General features: G+C 43.3%; 1 protein-coding gene across 4 annotated transcripts in view; it reads right to left on the bottom strand.

Moving 5' to 3' along the window:
• nlgn2a (neuroligin 2a) overlaps positions 1-17,860 on the bottom strand; it is a 316,013-nt gene extending 298,153 nt beyond the window's left edge. For 2 of the 4 annotated variants that reach the window (XM_031791956.1, XM_031791955.1), the window contains exon 1: positions 16,888-17,860. The gene's annotated coding sequence lies outside the window, so the exon portion shown is untranslated. The remainder of the gene's footprint in view (positions 1-16,887) is intronic. The other 2 variants (XM_031791958.1, XM_031791957.1) reach the window with 1 other exon arrangement.
• Between the last annotated feature and the right edge of the window lie 351 nt (positions 17,861-18,211).

An 18,211-nucleotide genomic window follows, 5' to 3' on the forward strand; every position in this document is an offset into this window, starting at 1 on the left:
AAGGGTGGATTAAAGGGATACATCCACATTTTGTGAGGCCCTCTATATACTTCCCCAGAATCAGATGAACTGGTGTGTGTGTGTGTGTGTGTGTGTGTGTGTGTGTGTGTGTGTGTGTGTGTGTGTGTGTGTGTGTGTGTGTGTGTGTGTGTGTGTGCGCGCATCTCGCATCCTGAGGGACTGCTGTTTTCTTTGCTGATTGTGGCAATAACAGAGATGATGACCATCATGATGCCGATGAAAAGGTTTGACACTCCCGATCTGCCACTCGTTCATCACTGTCACGCTACCGTCTCTCTCCCTAACCAGCTTCCCAATGCTCCGATGCTTTGGCTGACTAGCGTAGAACTGACTGTGTGTGTGTGTGTCTCTGTGTGTGCATTGTACAGATGTCGGACCTTAATTTGAGCCAGTGTGCTACAGCAGGAAAATAATCGTGCAGCAACAGGAAATGTGGATTATTATGTGGATTATAATTATTGGACATTTTTTATTGGAGTTGATACATTTTTCGTTAGGAAAAATCAAACCTCAAATACACTACAGGTTTAAAATGTCCTGCAGAAAGTTATCCTGCAACAGCATGGTCAAATGAAGATCCTACATCGGTTAGCGTCCACGCTTTAGCCTCTGCAAGCCTAACTGCATCAGTACGGTGGCACTTAGAACACTTGGTTTGTTTTCAAGTCCCTCAGGTTAAGTGCTCAAGTGAGCCTGAAGAAGTGAGCGACACTCAAGAAACACACATAGAACACACACACACACACTGACAAAACACACACCTATGGATTCCAGTCATCGACCATCCATCAGGGGACAGCCAGTAGCAGTGAGGTGGAAACAGCTCGTCTTGTTTCAGCAACTAGCAGCAGCTAGCGTAGTTATTATATCTCTCATGGGAGCGGACCTGGTCCCCATGCACTCTCATGTGGGGCAATTAGTCTCGCTGCCTGTCTCTGTTTGCTTGTGTGTTTGCTTGTGTGTGTGTGTGTGTGTGTGTGTGTGTGTGTGTGTGTGTGTGTGTGTGTGTGTGTGTGTGTGTGTGTGTGTGTGTGTGTGTGTGTGTGTGTGTGTGTGAGGTAACAACCCTGACAATGCCTCAAACCCAACCACTCAAGACCTCAGCCACTTATGTCAATGAATGGACATTAAATGGCTAACAGCCTCCCCATAGTAGCAGAGCTACCATGCCAGTGGCTGATTATACTGTCTGAGAGTCAGACTGTCTCCAGTCGCTGTGTGTGTCTGAAAGTAACAACCCATCCTCACCACACTATATTCCTCTTTCTCTGCTCTCTCTCACCTTTCTCTCACCTTTCTCTCTCACCTTTCTCCCTCTCTCTGCAGGAAGCTTGGCCCCAGTGATGTACTGGGCCGTATACACTACCCTCTGTAGCGCCTTATGTTCAGATGCCGAGCAGTTGCCATACCAGGCGGTGGCGCAACCGGTCAGGACGCTCTCGATGGTGCAGCTATAGAAATGTTTGTGCATCTGGGGATCCATGACAAATTTTTTCCATCTCCTGAGGGGGAAAAGGTTTTGTCGTGCCCTCTTCACGACTATCTTGGTATGTTCGGACCATGATAGTTCGTTGGTGATGTGAACACCAAGGAACTTGAAACTCTCGACCCACTCCACTTCAGCCCCGTCGATGTTAATGGGGGCTTGTTCGGCCCGCCTTTTCCTGTAATCCACAGTCAGCTCCTTTGTCTTGCTCACATTGAGGGAGAGGTTGTTGTCCTGGCACCACACTGCCAGTTCTCTGACCTCCTCCCTATAGGCTGTCTCATCGTTGTCTGTTGTGTCGTCGGCAAACTTAATAATGGTGCTGGAGTCGTGTTTGGCCATGCAGTCGTGGGTGAACAGGGAGTACGGGAAGGGACTAAGTACACACCCCTGAGAGGCCCCAGTGTTGCGGATCAGCGTGGCAGATGTGTTGTTGCCTACCCTTACCACCTGGGGGTGGCCCGTCAGGAAGTCCAGGATCCAGGGGGAGGTGTTTATCCCAGTGTCCTTAGCTTAGTGTTGAGCTTCGTGGGAACTATGGTGTTGAATTCTGAGCTGTAGTCAATAAACAGTAGTCAATAAACAGCATTCTCACATAGGTGTCCTTTTTTTCCAGGTGGGAAAGGGCAGTGTGGAGTGAAATTCAGATTGTGTCATCTGTGGATCTGTTGGGGCGGTATGCGAATTGGAGTGGGTCTATGGTTTCTTTCATAAAAATTTAAAAAGTCCTCTAGTGTAGCATCCGCGTCATCTGACCACTTCCGTATTGAGCGAGTCACTGGTACTTCCTGCTTTAGTGTTTACTTGTAAGCAGTTATCAGGAGGATATAATTATGGTCGGATTACTGGATGAGCATTTTCTTGTTTGCTTATGGCCTTATAGAGTTGGTTGAGTGCAGTCTTAGTCCCAGCATCGGTCTGTGGTGGTAAATAGACGGCTAGAATTATATAGATGAGAACCCTCTGGTCTACAGCTTTTCATAATGTACTCTACCTCAGGCAAGCAATACCTCAAGACTTCTTTAATATTAGACATCGTGCACCAGCTGTTATTGACAAAAAGACACACACCCCCACCCCTCGTATTACCAGATGTAGCTTCTCTGTTCTGCCGGTGCATGGAAAATCCCTCCAGCTCTATATTATCCGTGTCGTCGTTCAACCCCGACTCTGTAAAACATTAGATATTACAGTTCTTAATGTCCCGTTGGTTGGATAATCATAATTGTAGGTCATCAATTTTATTTTAACTACTTGCTAGCAAGTAGGATGGATGGCAGTGGGAGTTTACTCGCTCGGCTACAGATTCTCAGAAGGCAGCCCGATCTCTTTTCCTCTGTCTTTTCTTCAAGCAAACAACAGGGATTTGACAGCATATCCTTCTCGTCGGACTCGTTAAAGGAAAAAGCTTATTCCAGTTCGTGGTGAGTAATCGCAGTTCTGATGTCCAGAAGATATTTTCGGTCATAAGAGACGGTAGCAGCAACATTATGTACTAAATAAGTTACAAACAATGCAAAAAAACTAACAAAATAGCACAGTTGATCAAGAGCATGTAAGACGTCAGCCATCCTCTTCGGCACCATCTTCCAAAGTCACTACTCCTGTGGTTGTTACCATTGCAGTGGTGTGTCTGTGTGTGCATGTGTGCACATGCGTTCAGTTGTGCTGCTCCCAGGTCACAATAACGGGCCTATGTGTGTTTAGTCTGTGGAAGAGTGGAGGATGCTGTAGTATAGAGAGCGTATAAAAGCCAAACATTGACATTGAACTATATCTTTATGGTCTCCCATGCTTTCCTATAGCATTATGTATTGTTAGAGACACTATTTGCCTTTTGTTACACCCTGATCTGCTTCACCTGTGCTTGTCTCCACCCCCCTCCAGGTGCCCATATTCCCCACTATCCCCTGTGCATTTCTATCTGTGTTTACTGTTTGTCTGTTGCCAGTTCGTTTTGTCTCGTCAAGCATGCCAACGTGATTTTCCATACTCCTGTTCGCTTTAGTACCGGTTTTCTAGTTCTTCCGGTTTTGACCATTCTGCCTTCCCTGACCCAGAGCCTGCCTGACGTTCTGTACCTTTTGACACTGTCCTGGATTACTGACATCTGCCTTCCCTGACCCTGAGCCTACCTGCCCTTCTGTACCTTGCAGACCTTTGCCTGCCCCGTTTTGTAAATACATTTCTGTGAACTGTCTGCATCTGGGTCTTATCCTGATAGTACAAACTGGCCATGACTGTCTCAGCAGACTCGGACCAGCTCTGCAATGCCATCTCCTCCCAAGGAGCCACTATTGGGAGACACGAGGAATTACTTCAAGGTTTTATAGAAGGATTCCAGACCTTGTCCTTTCCCTCGGACCGCTCCAAGATAGCATACCTCATAACGCTGATGTTAGGGAGGGACCTCGCCTGGGCTACGGTGGTGTGGGAACAATAATCTGCCGTGTGCTTCAGTCTGGAGGAGTTCGTGGGTGAGGTGAAAAAAGTTTTGATTCTCCATTCTCCAGCTTCGTCAAGTCTGTGGCAGTGTGGCAGACTATGCTGTTGATTTACGCACATTGGCCGTCGAAAGTGCCTGGGACCCGGAATCACATTCCTCCACGGATTATTGGTGGAGGTTAAAGACGAGCTCGCAGCCCGGGAGCTGCTTACGGATCTCAACTCGCTCATCGCCTTGACCATCCAGATCGATGGGCGGCTACAGGAAGGTAGGAGGAAAAGGTGGTCTGATTCCGATCCCACTCACTCGCCCAAGGATTCCACCTCGCCTCAGAGGAATCCCGGAAGTCCCTGGCGTCCACGTTTCAGAGAGAACCCAAGGTTACCCTCGTCTGCCGAGGTCTGCCGACACGCCTATTCCTTTTGATTGGCAGACAAGCGGGAAATGTCGGTGAACAAATCAGGGTGTGAGCTGCTACATACAGTGGGGCAAAAAATTATTTAGTCAGCCACCAATTGTGCAAGTTCTCCCACTTAAAAATATGAGAGAGGCCGGTCATTTTCATCATAGGTACACTTCAACTATGACAGACAAAATTTGAAAAAAAATCCCAAAAATCACATTGTAGGATTTTTTATGAATTTATTTGCAAATTATGGTGGTCACCTACAAACAAGCACGATTTCTGGCTCTCACAGACCTGTAACTTCTTCTTTAAGAGGCTCCTCTGTCCTCCACTCGTTACTTGTATTAATGGCACCTGTTTGAACCTGTTTGAACTTATCAGTATAAAAGACGCCTGTCCACAACCTCAGACAGGTCACACTCCAAACTCCACCATGGCCAAGACCAAAGAGCTGTCAAAGGACACCAGAAACAAAATTGTAGACCTGCACCAGGCTGGGAAGACTGAATCTGCAATAGGTAAGCAGCTTGGTTTGAAGAAATCAACTGTGGGAGCAATTATTAGGAAATGGAAGACATACAAGATCACTGATAATCTCCCTTGATCTGGGACTCACACCCCGTGGGGTCCAAATGATCACAAGAACAGTGAGCAAAAATCCCAGAACCAGACGGGGGGGACCTAGTGAATGACCTGCAGAGAGCTGGGACCAATGTAACAAAGCCTACCATCAGTAACACACTACGCCCCCAGGGACTCAAATCCTGCAGTGCCAGACGTGTCCCCCTGCTTAAGCCAGTACATGTCCAGGCCCATCTGAAGTTTGCTAGAGATCATTTGGATGATCCAGAAGAAGATTGGGAGAATGTCATATGGTCAGAAAGTAAAAACTCAACTCGTCGTGTTTGGAGGACAAAGAATGCTGAGTTACATCCAAAGAACACCATACCTACTGTGAAGCATGGGGGTGGAAACATCATGCTTTGGGGCTGTTTTTCTGCAAAGGGACCAGGACGACTGATTCGTGTAAATGAAAAAATGAATGGGGCCATGTATCGTGAGATTTTGAGTGAAAACCTCCTTCCATCAGCAAGGGCATTGAAGATGAAACGTGGCTGGGTCTTTCAGCATGACAATGATCCCAAACACACCGCCCGGGCAATGAAGGAGTAGCTTCGTAAGAAGCATTTCAAGGTCCTGGAGTGGCCTAGCCAGTCTCCAGATCTCAACCCATAGAAAATCTTTGGAGGGAGTTGAAAGTCCGTGTTGCCCAGCAACAGCCCCAAAACATCACTGCTCTTGAGGAGATCTGCATGGAGGAATGGGCCAAAATACCAGCAACAGTGTGTGAAAACCTTGTGAAGACTTACAGAAAACATTTGACCTCTGTCAAAACAAAGGGTATATAACAAAGTATTGAGATAAACTTTTGTTATTGACCAAATACTTATTTTCCACCATAATTTGCAAATAAATTCATAAAAAATCCTACAATGTGATTTTCTGGATTTTTTTTCCTCATTTCGTCTGTCATAGTTGAAGTGTACCTATGATGGAAATTACCTGTCTCATCTTTTTAAGTGGGGGAACTTGCACAATTGGTGGCTGACTAAATACTTTTTTACCCCACTATATCTATCTATAATCCCGTTGGGGTGTCTGATATTCTGTTGATTGGATTCAGAAGATTCCCAGTCTCACATTGAAATCCACCCACACATATAGCCAAATCACAATGCCTAGCTCTTTCTGATGTTGGTATTCATGTCTATTGTCAAAGGGATTTGGTTGAGAAACCAACCCTCCCACCCACCACAGCACCTTATCAAACTGAGAAGGATCTGGCTAGCCTAGCAGGGCTGTCCGTGACTCTGTGTCTCTCTGCCTCTCTGTCTCTCTGATCGGGGGAGAGTGTTAGCCGGTGGTCTGGGTGTCACTGGTGAGCTGGCTGTCAGTAGAGCTAGCCTTATCACAGTGAGTGGTGTTTTGTGCGAACACCATTGAGCTGTGTGTGTTAACACCTCCGAGCGCTCAACCTTGATCTCACCTTAATGAGAGCCCCGGGGACGGTGATAGGATGGCGCCTCCGTCTAACGGATGACGCATCGACTTTTAGGGGAGACTGGCGGAAAGGTCTGAGAATGAGAAGAACTGACTGATTACTGGATGCATCAGACTCCAGAAAATAACATGGAAGCCAATTTATACCAACACCAAAAATTATAGGAATCAACACTAAGCAGAGGGCACAGGGAGTGACGGATTGAGTCGGGAAAATAACGTGTAATTTAGTGGAAAATTATAGGAATCAATTGTTCGTTCTTGGAAGAAGTTGATTCTCAATTCTCACATTTAAAGAGTGTGAATCGACTATCTTCTGGAATTGACGGCCACCCCTACTGAGCATACGAAGGCTACAACCAGCCAAGAGCCAGCCAAATCTCTCATCTTCACCCTCTCTCTCTCCAGCTCTCACTCTCTCCCTGGGAATGAAAATACCTTCTAAACAGGCCTGGGCAATGCAGAGTGGTGGCACTGTGGAAGATAGAGACACTAGACACTCAGTCAGAATATGAAGAGCTAAACAAATCACATCATGATGACCAAGGTCCTCAACAGGAAAAAAATACCATCTCAAACAGCTGTTTTTACATTTTCAATATCCTTCAATGATTTTGGCACATCATATCCCTAGCAGAGAGACATGGATACACACATAGACAACAGTATACTGAGGATTGGAATTATAGTTACACTGTGTCTCAGGAGTGGCCTTGAAATAGTTGGAGGGACCATGGCCGGGAATGTATGACATTATGACAATGAGGGTGCCCATATAGCCCTATACTGTATGTAGTACATGTGGGGATTCCCATATCTGCTATGGAGGTGTCCAGTGCCCATTGGTATGCATCATTCAAATCCTGCATACACTACCAACAATCAAAACAGAAAAACACCCAGGTAGAAACTGACCAGTCCAGCTATCAGTCAAAAAAGGTGCTTCCATGGTAACGACTACTCTTCTCTCTCTCTCTCTCACTCACACAAACACACACCCACACACAGACAAACACAGCTGACAGATCATTTCAACCAAATACATGGAGTATTTACAGCAATAGACGAAGGAGTAAAGGAAATAAAAGATGAAGAATACGTGTGACAAAAGGGTCCTGTAGAGAGAGTAGGATGTGTCTGTTATGGCACCCTATTACTTATGTAGTGCACTACTTTTGACCATGTGTAGGGAATCAGTGCCATTTCAGACGCAACCTAGCAGTTTTTAACTCTGTTGGAAACCCAAGTTGAAGTGCAAAATCATGTCCAAACGTCTATACACCACTGGGCGAAAAGGGTCAATATAAGAGGATATATTTATCCAGATATCTGACATTTTATTCTATATAAGGAGTAGACATGCTCCAGAAACGCATGTCCTTAATTTCATATACGGAGACCCGTTTCAAGGAGCTAGGTGTATGTCGCACATCACTACTTCACAGGAAAGACATTTTAACGGGGGTGTTTTCTTCATTTTTTTCGTTCGGGGGGGGGGGGGGGGGCAGAAATGCCTTCTGGAACATTTGAACTTTCATGTGCCTTAATAACAAACTTGTATGTCATCTGTAAATACGAATAAAATTACGAACCGGAAAAATACAGGAACCTTCACGCTAGCCATGATTGACCAAGATAATGGATGGGTTGGACATGCTGAGAGATGAGTTCGGATTGGTCTGCCATGTAGCGGGCTTCTGTCTATAACAAGAGCTGCTCAGTATCACAGATCACTGCACCTGTACATAGCCCATCTGTAAATAGTCCATCCAACTACCTCATCCCCATACTGTATTTATTTATTTATCTTGCTCCTTTGAACCCCAGTATCTCTACTTGCACATTCATCTTCTGCACATCTACCATTCCAGTGTTTAATTACCATATTGTAATTACTTCGCCACCACACCCTATTTATTGCCTTACCTCCCTTATCCTATTTAATTTGCACACACTGTATATAGACTTTTCTACTATATTATTGACTGTATGTTTGTTTATTCCATGTGTATCTCTGTGTTGTTGTATGTGTCGAACTGCTTTGCTTTATCTTGGCCAGGTCGGAGTTGCAAATGAGAACTTGTTCTCAACTAGCCTACCTGGTTAAATAAAGGTGAAATAAATGTGTGAATAATCCTTTCTACACAGCTTTTTTTGAAAGATATCATGCATTGCTGCCCTGATGTTAAAAGCGCTACCGACAAAGATCAGAGGGAAAAAGATGTGATGGACTACTTTCTGGAGAACGATCGGGCCAACTCTGATTCTGAAAATGGATCAGACGATGAGGAAATCGCCGATTTAGTTATAAACATTTTCATTGAACATTGTAGTCTTCCCCCATCACTGTGATCAGAAAAAACGGCGATCAACAGTGTTGTTGTCACAAAAAACGTTGACAGAGTTTTGAAATCAGTGAAATGCTGTTAAAAAAATGCAGCATAGCAACTCCAGAGCGCTATCACAACACATGTTTTCTGTAAAGATACAAACGAAGGCCAATCTAACAGAAAATAAAAGGTGCACACCCTCAATACCCCTGCCTGCCCTGTTTGTTATGGACGATGGAAGCGATGGGTGCAGATTGGGTCGTCAGCGGCGGTCCCTCGTAGTCTAGAGTGATGGTAGTGTTGGTCTGTGATCCACTCCAAACGGTCAATGCATAAATGAATGAAACTTGTGTCGACATTGCAAGAAAATATTGTCATTTCACATAAACATATCACAAGGTAGCTACTCTAATTTTTTTAAATTTATGACGAGAAAACTAACTGGAACAAGCTATTTAGCTAGCCAAATTGCTAGTTAGCTAGCTTAGTTAGTTAGCTAGCTTATATTAACCAGTAATACAATTTTAAAATGTTAACTTTTACCTTGAGGTTTTACAGGGGGTAAAAAATAATCCTTGAAAGGAAGGCTATTTCAATATTTGTTATCTAGCTAGGCTACCAGTGTACCCACCATTCAAACCTAGCTAGCTAGCCCTACTGGCTGCTGGCCAAAGTAGCTAACGTGCTTGATTCTAGTCACAGATAAATAAAACATCTCAAATTAGCCACTTACTTTAGTGTTAACTTCTTTGAGGTATTTTCCGAACAGCTTCTCACTTCTTTGTTTCTCCAGTTTGACCCCACACTGTTTACACACTCATTTGTGAAGCCCAAATAAAATAATGACAGTTGGAACGCTACAGCAGAAAATATGTGCCTCTTGTTGCTAGGCTAAAAAAGATCCTGATATGGACCACAGTCAAGAGCATATGCATTTTTTGCACTTAGAAAATATACTAAAAGATAAACACAACATGTAAAGTGTTGGTCCCATGTTTCATGAGCTAAAATAAAAGGTCCCAGAAATGTTCCATATGCACATAAAGCTAGTTTACAACCCTGTTAGTCAACATTTCTCCCTTAATCCATCCAGCTGACAGGTGTGGCTTATCAAGAAGCTGATTAAATGTGACCAACCGGCTATATTCGATCTAATTTGTCAGTTATTCTACACTCTGGCACACTCAGACGAGAGTGCTCTGAAATCGGAGTAGATAGCCAGAGAGAATATACCAACTACGTCTATCGACAGTTGACACACTGACATCATAAACATTCTATTGAAATAGTTATTTGCATATTGGAGTCTTTTGTGAAGACATGTAGCTAGCTAGCTAAACAATTAACCATAATCCCAACTCATAACGTTACTACCCTGCATGAATCTGCAGGTAGCTAACCAACCAGGTTCAATGCTAGCTAGATAACATTAGGCTATAACTAGCCATGCAAATGGCTCTGAGATACGAATAATATTACTACACAGATCATACACGTAACATTAGCTAGCTAGCCTGCCAGCTAACGTTAGTTAGCTAGCTAACAGTACATTTTAACTTGAAATGACAACGAATTTGCCAAAATTAGAAATGTGTAATATCTGAAAATATAGCGAGCTAGAATATCTTACCCGTATACATGGATGGATGCTTCTCCCTCTCTGTCACTGATGCCATGGTTAACCTTAGTTTGAAGATGTAATGCAGAGACAGGTGTTTTATACAACAGCCTTTTCGACTCTGTCTACAAAACGCCACAATCTGCTCCATCTCCTTAGTTATCATACTCTAAAGTCCTCCAGAAAGTGGAAAGCAAATATTTTGCTCTTCTACTACGAGACATCTTTTAAAAAAGCTGCGTTAGAAAGGATTACCTACACATACTGATCAGCTCATACAGACAGAAGCGGGCTACATGGCAGACCAATCCGAACTCATCGCTCGGCATGTCCAGCCCACTCATTATCTCAGCCAATCATAGCTAACGGGAAGATTGCCGGATTTTTCCATGGCTTAACCAACTAGGCTTGTAATTGTACAATTGTATTCGTATTTACAGATGGCACACACATTTGTTATTAAGGAACACAAAAGTTCACATGTTCCAGACAGGCATTTCTGCCAAAAAACTCATTTACATTTTTCAAAAAAAGTTTATGTTCAAATGGCTCTCCTGTGAAGTAGTGACGCGCAACATATGCCTAGTTACCTGAAACGAGTCACAAATATCATAATCCTTACACAGGTGATCCTTGTGCTGGGGACAATAAAAAGCCACTCCTGCTGACTGCAAGAATGTAGACCAGAGCTTTTTCCAGATAATTTAATGTTCATTTTTCAACCATAAGCTGCCTTCATAGTCATTTTAGAGAATTTGGCAGTAAGTCCAACCGGCCTCACAACCGAAGACCACGTGTATGGCGTTGTGTGGGCGGGCGGTTTGCTGATGTCAACATTGTGAACAGAGTCCCCCAAGGTGTCGGTTGGGTTATGGGATGGGCAGGCATGAGCTACGGACAACGAACATAATTGCATTTTATCAATGGCAATTTGAATGCACACCAGATACTGACTGGTTTTCTGATCCACGCCCCTATCTTTCTCTTAAAGTATCTGTGACAGACAGATGCATTTCTGTATTCCCAGTCATGTGAAATCCATAGATTAGTACCTAATTAATTTATTTAAATTGAACAATTTCTTTATATGAAGTGTAACTCAGTGAAATCTTAGAAATGGTTGCATGTTGCATTTATATTTTTGTTTGGTACATGTAGGCCTACTGTCAGTATTTGTCATCATATAGAGAAAATAAGATGTTTGCACAGGCCTATCTCAGGATATTTACTGAGTCAATATCCGGCCATACCATGTATGAAATCCAGAAGGAATCCGAAAATGATTTGTGCATGAAATTATTGAGCTGAAAAGTCAGAAATGCATCAGAAAAGGTCCTTATTTTCAGCATATCAAAAAGCATATGAGGATCCGGATATGGACCTCAGCCAAGAGAAGCATATCTGGAATCAATATATCTTCATATCTTGAATGTGCTGAGAAAACATAGATGTAGACAGTCAGTATTTGTCAGCATGAAGAGAGACACATCAAGACAAACATGCATTGGAAAAGGTTTGTATTCTCTAGAAAAGGTATTCCCAAACTGGGGTAGGGTACGCGCAATTCCGTCAAGGGTACTCCCCCAAAAAATGTGATCCACATTTACATTTTTTTTTCGCGTTTTTTAAAATTGAGAGACGAGCTTAAAGTTTTCTATACTGACCATAATTTTCCCTTATCTGACAGCTTGTATGATGAAAAGTTTCTCACACGACTGGCCTATCTGGGTGATTTTTTTTCTCGCCTGAATGATCTGAATCTAGGATTACAGGGACTCTCCGCAACTATATTCAATGTGTGGGACAAAATTGAGACTATGATTAAGAAGTTGGAGCTCTTCTCTGTCTGCGATAACAAGGACAACACACAGGTCTTTCCATCACTGTATGATTTTTTGTGTGCAAATTAACTCAAGTTTACGGACAATGTCAAATGTGATATCGCGAAGCACCTGAGTGAGTTGAGTGCACAATTATGCAGGTACTTCCCTAAATGTATGACACAAACAACTAGATTCGTTATCCCTTTCATGCCCTGCCTCCAGTCCACTTACCGATATCTGAACAAGAGAGACTCATCGAAATTGCAACAAGCAGTTCTGTGAAAATTTGATTTAATCAAAAGATTTCTGGATAGGGCTGCGTTCAGAGTATCCTGCCTTGGGAAATCGTGCTGTTAAGACACTGATGCCCTTTGCAATCACGCACCTTTGTGAGAGTGGATTCTCGGCCCTCATTAGCATGAACACTAAATACAGACACAGACTGTGTGTGGAAAATGATTTAAGACTGAGACTCTCCAATACAAACCAACATTGCAGAGTTATGTGCATCCTTTCAAGCACACTCTTCTCATTAACCTGTGGTGAGTTATTCACGATTTTTGATGAACAAATAAGGTTTTATATGTAAGATGGTTAAATAAAGAGCAAAATCATTGATTATTATTATTATATTATTGTGCCCTGGTCCTATAAGAGCTCTTTGTCACTTCCAACGAGCCGGGTTGTGACAAAAACTCACACTAATTCTAATGTTTAATAAATGTATCGTATAGTGTGTGTGTGTGGCAGGCTTACAATGATGGCAAAAAAACAACATTTGAGAGTGCGCTGACCCTGGTGCTAGAGGGGGTATGCAGCTGGAGGTTGAATGTTTGAAGGGGTACGGGACAATAAAAAGTTTGGGAACCACTGCTCTAGAATATCAATAACGTGTCATATGGACATCCCCTGATATGGACACTTTTCACCCAGCGTACTAAAATGGAGCGTGAAGTGGTTCAACTGCAGTCAGCAACAATTAGATAAAGAAGAATGCTTTACATACAAATATATGAGGAGGTAGACAAAGAATTCTATTAACAGCCCACTGTTCCAACCCCACACGGTGAACTAACATGGGCCTTTTACCAGACTAAACAGCCCATTGACCAAACTCACTAATGAACAGCACAACACCTGCAACAGGTAGGCCTAAATACTGCCACCCCATGACTAGGATACACTTTGAAATATCCCATATGTCCGATACCAATAAGGGGAACCTAAAAACAGTAGATCAATTTGCATCATGATATAACACCTACTAGTAACCGAGCATATAATACAGTACATTGCCAATTAAGCAGAGCAAATTCGTCTAAGATTGACATCAATACATAATGGATATTCAGGTCTCCATCTACTATCAAATCCAAAATTGAAACATAATTGGCGATACACCATGAATCTGTGAGAGATCACAAGCAACGTGACTACAGCAAAACCAAGCTACACTGAGAGGATGAATAGCAGCCCAGAAAGCAGAGGTTGTTTCAACTTTCTACTGTCACAACCTACCTCATCTGTAATGGTTAGCGACCCACGTGATGAGCTATCAATCTAGGACACGCCTTTGAACATCTCAGCCCATCTGCCTTCGCCTGCATGGCCCTCCCATCTAGCACACTGAACATCTCAGCCCATCTGCCTCCGCCTGCATGGACTCCCATCTAGCACACTGAACATCTCAGCCCATCTGCCTCCGCCTGCATGGACTCCCATCTAGAACACTGAACATCTCAGCCCATCTGCCTCCGCCTGCATGGACTCCCATCTAGAACACTGAACATCTCAGCCCATCTGCCTCCGCCTGCATGGACTCCCATCTAGCACACTGAACATCTCAGCCCATCTGCCTGCACCTGCAAGGACCTCCCATCTAGCACACTGTACATCTCAGCCCATCTGCCTCCGCGTGCATGGACCTCCCTCCATCTCCGTCTAACCTAGGCTTGTGTCTGTGTTGGGAGTCTGAGAGCACGTACTCACACATGCAAACGCACACGCACAGAAACTTTTAAATCAACATACACACACTGAAAAGAGACACAGAAACACACGCACAAGCACACAGACACATGCATGGCAAAGAACATTGAAAACAGACTCACACACAAACACGAGACATATAGGTCTCCTTAACTTGTTATGACTGCAATCCCAATACCAGGATCGATATGACATTACCAGTGAAAATAGAGGGCGCCAAATTCAAACCACAGAATTCTCATAATTACAATTCCTAAAACACACGTGTCTTATATAATTTTAAAGGCAATCTTGTTGTTAATCCCACCAAAGTGTCCGATTTCAAATAGGCTTTTCAGCAAAAGCACTACAAACGATTATGTTAGGTCTCCACCAAACCACTATAAGCACAGCCATTTTCCAGCGAAATATAGCATTCACAAAAAGCAGAAATAAAGATAAAATGAATCACTTACCTTGAATTATCTTCATCAGATGACACTCATAGGACTTCATGTTACACAATACATGCATGTTTTGTTTGATAAAGATCATATTTATATTTAAAAAATCTGAGTTTACATTGGCTATTTAGATTCACTAGTTCCAAAAACATCAAGTGATTTTGCATAGCCACATTTCTGTATTTCAACAGAAATACTCATCATAAATGTAGATGATAAAACAAGTTATACACATGGAATTATACCTCTCCTTACCAAGACTACCTGTCTCCCATGTTTAGTGGGCCCCATTGTGAATCAATTACATCACATGGATCCACTGTTGCCATACAAATAAACAAGATGTGCTGCTGCAGAGCAATGAGCTTCACATACACACACACACACCCACGCACTTCCTCACCTCACGTGCATGCACACACACACACACAAACACCACTGCCAACAAGATCTCTTAGCGTCCCTTCGAAATTCGATGTATTATGGATTAACGTCTATTTTTAACGCATTAATTCAGCGTGGTTACAGAGTTAATTCTGCATGGTTACAGAGTTAATTCCGCATGGTTACAGAGTTAATTCCGCATGGTTACAGGGTTAAAACATAAATGATTCAAAGGTTAACAGTTTAGACATTCATTCCGAGTGGTTGAAGTTAGGGCTATAGTTTGGGAAAGGCTCGGCAAACCAACCAACCTCATACTATCAAGTATCATCACATATTTTCACTGCTTGCTAAAGCATTGTGGTCTGAGCAACGGGCTTCGGCTCCGAGCATCACATGTTTGCGCCCAGTGCTGGGTAATGGTTTTTCTTTTTTTTAGTAAGCACCGAGGAAGGCATATAGTGTATTGACGTTCTCAGGACCTTTTCAAATATCTGAAAGCGAAGTCTATTTCTAGTGATTAGGCTGCCACTACAACCTGCACACACACACACACACACACAACTTCTCCTCCCATCTTGCTCCCAGTAGAGAGCGAGACAACTCTCTGTGACAACATCTATTCAGCACAAGGACAGAGTCCCACAACACATTTCTCACATCCATTAAATAGTTTCCCCCTGGTAAACAGAGCTATCCATAATAACTGCTATATAGGGCAACCACAGAGCTCTGTGCAGCCAGAGTGTATGTGTGTGTTTGGGTGTGTGTGCCTAAGAATGTGTGTGTGATAATGTGTGTGTGTGTGTGTGTGTGTGTGTGTGTGTGTGTGTGTGTGTGTGTGTGTGTGTGTGTGTGTGTGTGTGTGTGTGTGTGTGTGTGTGTGTGTGTGTGTGTGTGTGTGTGTGTGTGTGTGCGTGCGTGCGTATGCGCCCATCCTCTTGGGCTGATAAGAACAGAGGTCTTCTTGTCTCTGTTGAATTCTACCATCAACTGGATGGATCTTGGAATGCCCTCCATACCAACCCCGCATATAAATGTGGCCCATTCTTTGCAGTCAGTGTGTGTGAGAGACATATGTTCTCACAGGCATGGCGTTTCCTGTCGGGGATAGCTATCTACCCCTTGACACATAAGATACTCAGATAGATAGGTTGCATTGGAAACTCTCTTTGGGGGGGGGGGGGGGGGGGGGGATACAATTGCACCATTTCACCCATAAACAACTACAACATTAAAACATTGTAATGAATGTAAATCATTAAAACATCAGAGGAAATAGCATAATAGAGATAGTAAAGCTTGACTTGATCTGTTAATATTTGTGAAACCTTCTAAAGACAAACAAATGTGTGGTTGAAATGCTAATACTGTCTAAAGGCTTTGGATGGTTTGATATAAATCTACTCGAGGCTACCCTCCAATGGCACCACAAACTGGCAACATCTACATATGTGGAGAGAGACCACCGAAGGAGAGTTTGAATTCAGTCCTTATTCAAAAGAAAAGGAGGATATGTATTCCCTGCCGGCACCATTATCAGGAAAAGGTGGCTCAAAAGCTTTGAACTGGTTGCGTGTTGGGGGTGTAGCCCATCATAGTGTTAACGCCACAGCACGCAATCATTAACAACAGGTTCGAAGGCAAAGCTTCAAACCAGAGTTATCATTGAGAGATGATCAGTGAGAACTATCAGTGAGATTGCAAAGGCATTCTAATGCTATTTGCTACCCAACATGAAAGGACGGGACAAATAAACATGTATGTAGCCTAATTACATTGTAATTACAAGCAAACGAATCGCTTGTTTTATTCACGTTATCTGTGAAATATGGAAATAATTCCTACATTCTCGACAACCGAGAGAGCGATGTGCTTACCTGTTATGTGGTCTAAAGGGTAGCAAGATTCCAAGGGGGGTTTTCAAAAGGAATCCTCTTTGACTTCTAGATCGCTGTCACGCCGTTCCTCTAGATGGGGAAATATTGAAGCATAGTCCTTTGGAGAAGGAGACGGTTTTAGAAAGCTTCCCTGGTTCTGTTTACCGACAACACCCGCTCAATCCCGGTAGATTGACCGGACTACCACATTCTGATGAGGGACAGGGAGACAACGAAGAAAGGAAAAGGCTACCAACAAATAAAGCCTATTGCTGCGTGAGGCGCATTACACACGAGATGAATGCATGTAGACTGATTTTGGAATCATTCTTCCAGCTTTGGCTTTTCATCTGACGAGTCTCTATATATATCTTTATAACTCATTTGCTGACAACGAAATGATATCTAGTCTAATTCCTCGTCTACATAAATTGGCAACAGTGATTTTGCAAGCAGGTTGATTTTCAACCCCCAAAAAACATCCTCGCTTGCCCTTTGCGGGTGGAGAGGATAGCTCAAACGACAGTTTAAATAGCGAGGACGATTTGAATCATGGTGGTGCTTGCCTGCTTCGTCTCTGGGTAATAGCGGTGGTTTTCCGTGATTCCCCTCCGACCCGTTATAGCCATGCACCGAAAAGATGCTGCGCTTGTGCGATTGCTTCTTTAGCTCGCTCACGCTGCCTCTCGGCGGGGCGCGTGCACAATGTCCTAGCAAGTTGTGTCGCTGTGACAACGCTCGAGCATCCCTACGTTCTCTCCGGCCCTCTAGAATCCAGATTGTTGCTTTTCGTTTAGAATGTTTTATCTTTACCCCATCAGATGTATTGGCATTTCTGTACAGTATTACTGGTTCAAACGGAAGAAAATCTTATCTTCCAAAATAGCGGGCAGCACTAGCCTACCCATTCCCCCTCCGTTAAAGCAGACTACAGAAGAGCCTAAATCATGTTGGTACTTTTTTTTGTCGGTCTAACTCCTTTCACGTCAGTGTCCTCCTTCCCCGGTGAAATCTGCATCAGGGTGACGTCAAAGAATGTTAAAGCGATACAAACCCATTTTATATCCCCCATTCCTCCCAATGGGATAAATCATCTCCGCAGGTTATAGTCATGAATCTTGTTCTGGAGGCAGCTTTGCCGAGAGGTCACTAGCTGGCCCAGTCACAATGTCATAACATCTGATTTTAAGCCTACCCCTAACCTTAAATTAAGACCAAGAAGCACATTTTTGTTTTCATTCATTTCTACATATAGGCAATTTAGATTTTTCAGCTGGCCCCTCTAATGGGAAATCACTAAATTCTGCCTACAGGACAAGACTTG

The sequence above is a fragment of the Oncorhynchus kisutch genome, linkage group LG16 (genome assembly GCF_002021735.2).
Source record: "Oncorhynchus kisutch isolate 150728-3 linkage group LG16, Okis_V2, whole genome shotgun sequence".
In the NCBI taxonomy this organism is placed as follows: domain Eukaryota; kingdom Metazoa; phylum Chordata; class Actinopteri; order Salmoniformes; family Salmonidae; genus Oncorhynchus; species Oncorhynchus kisutch.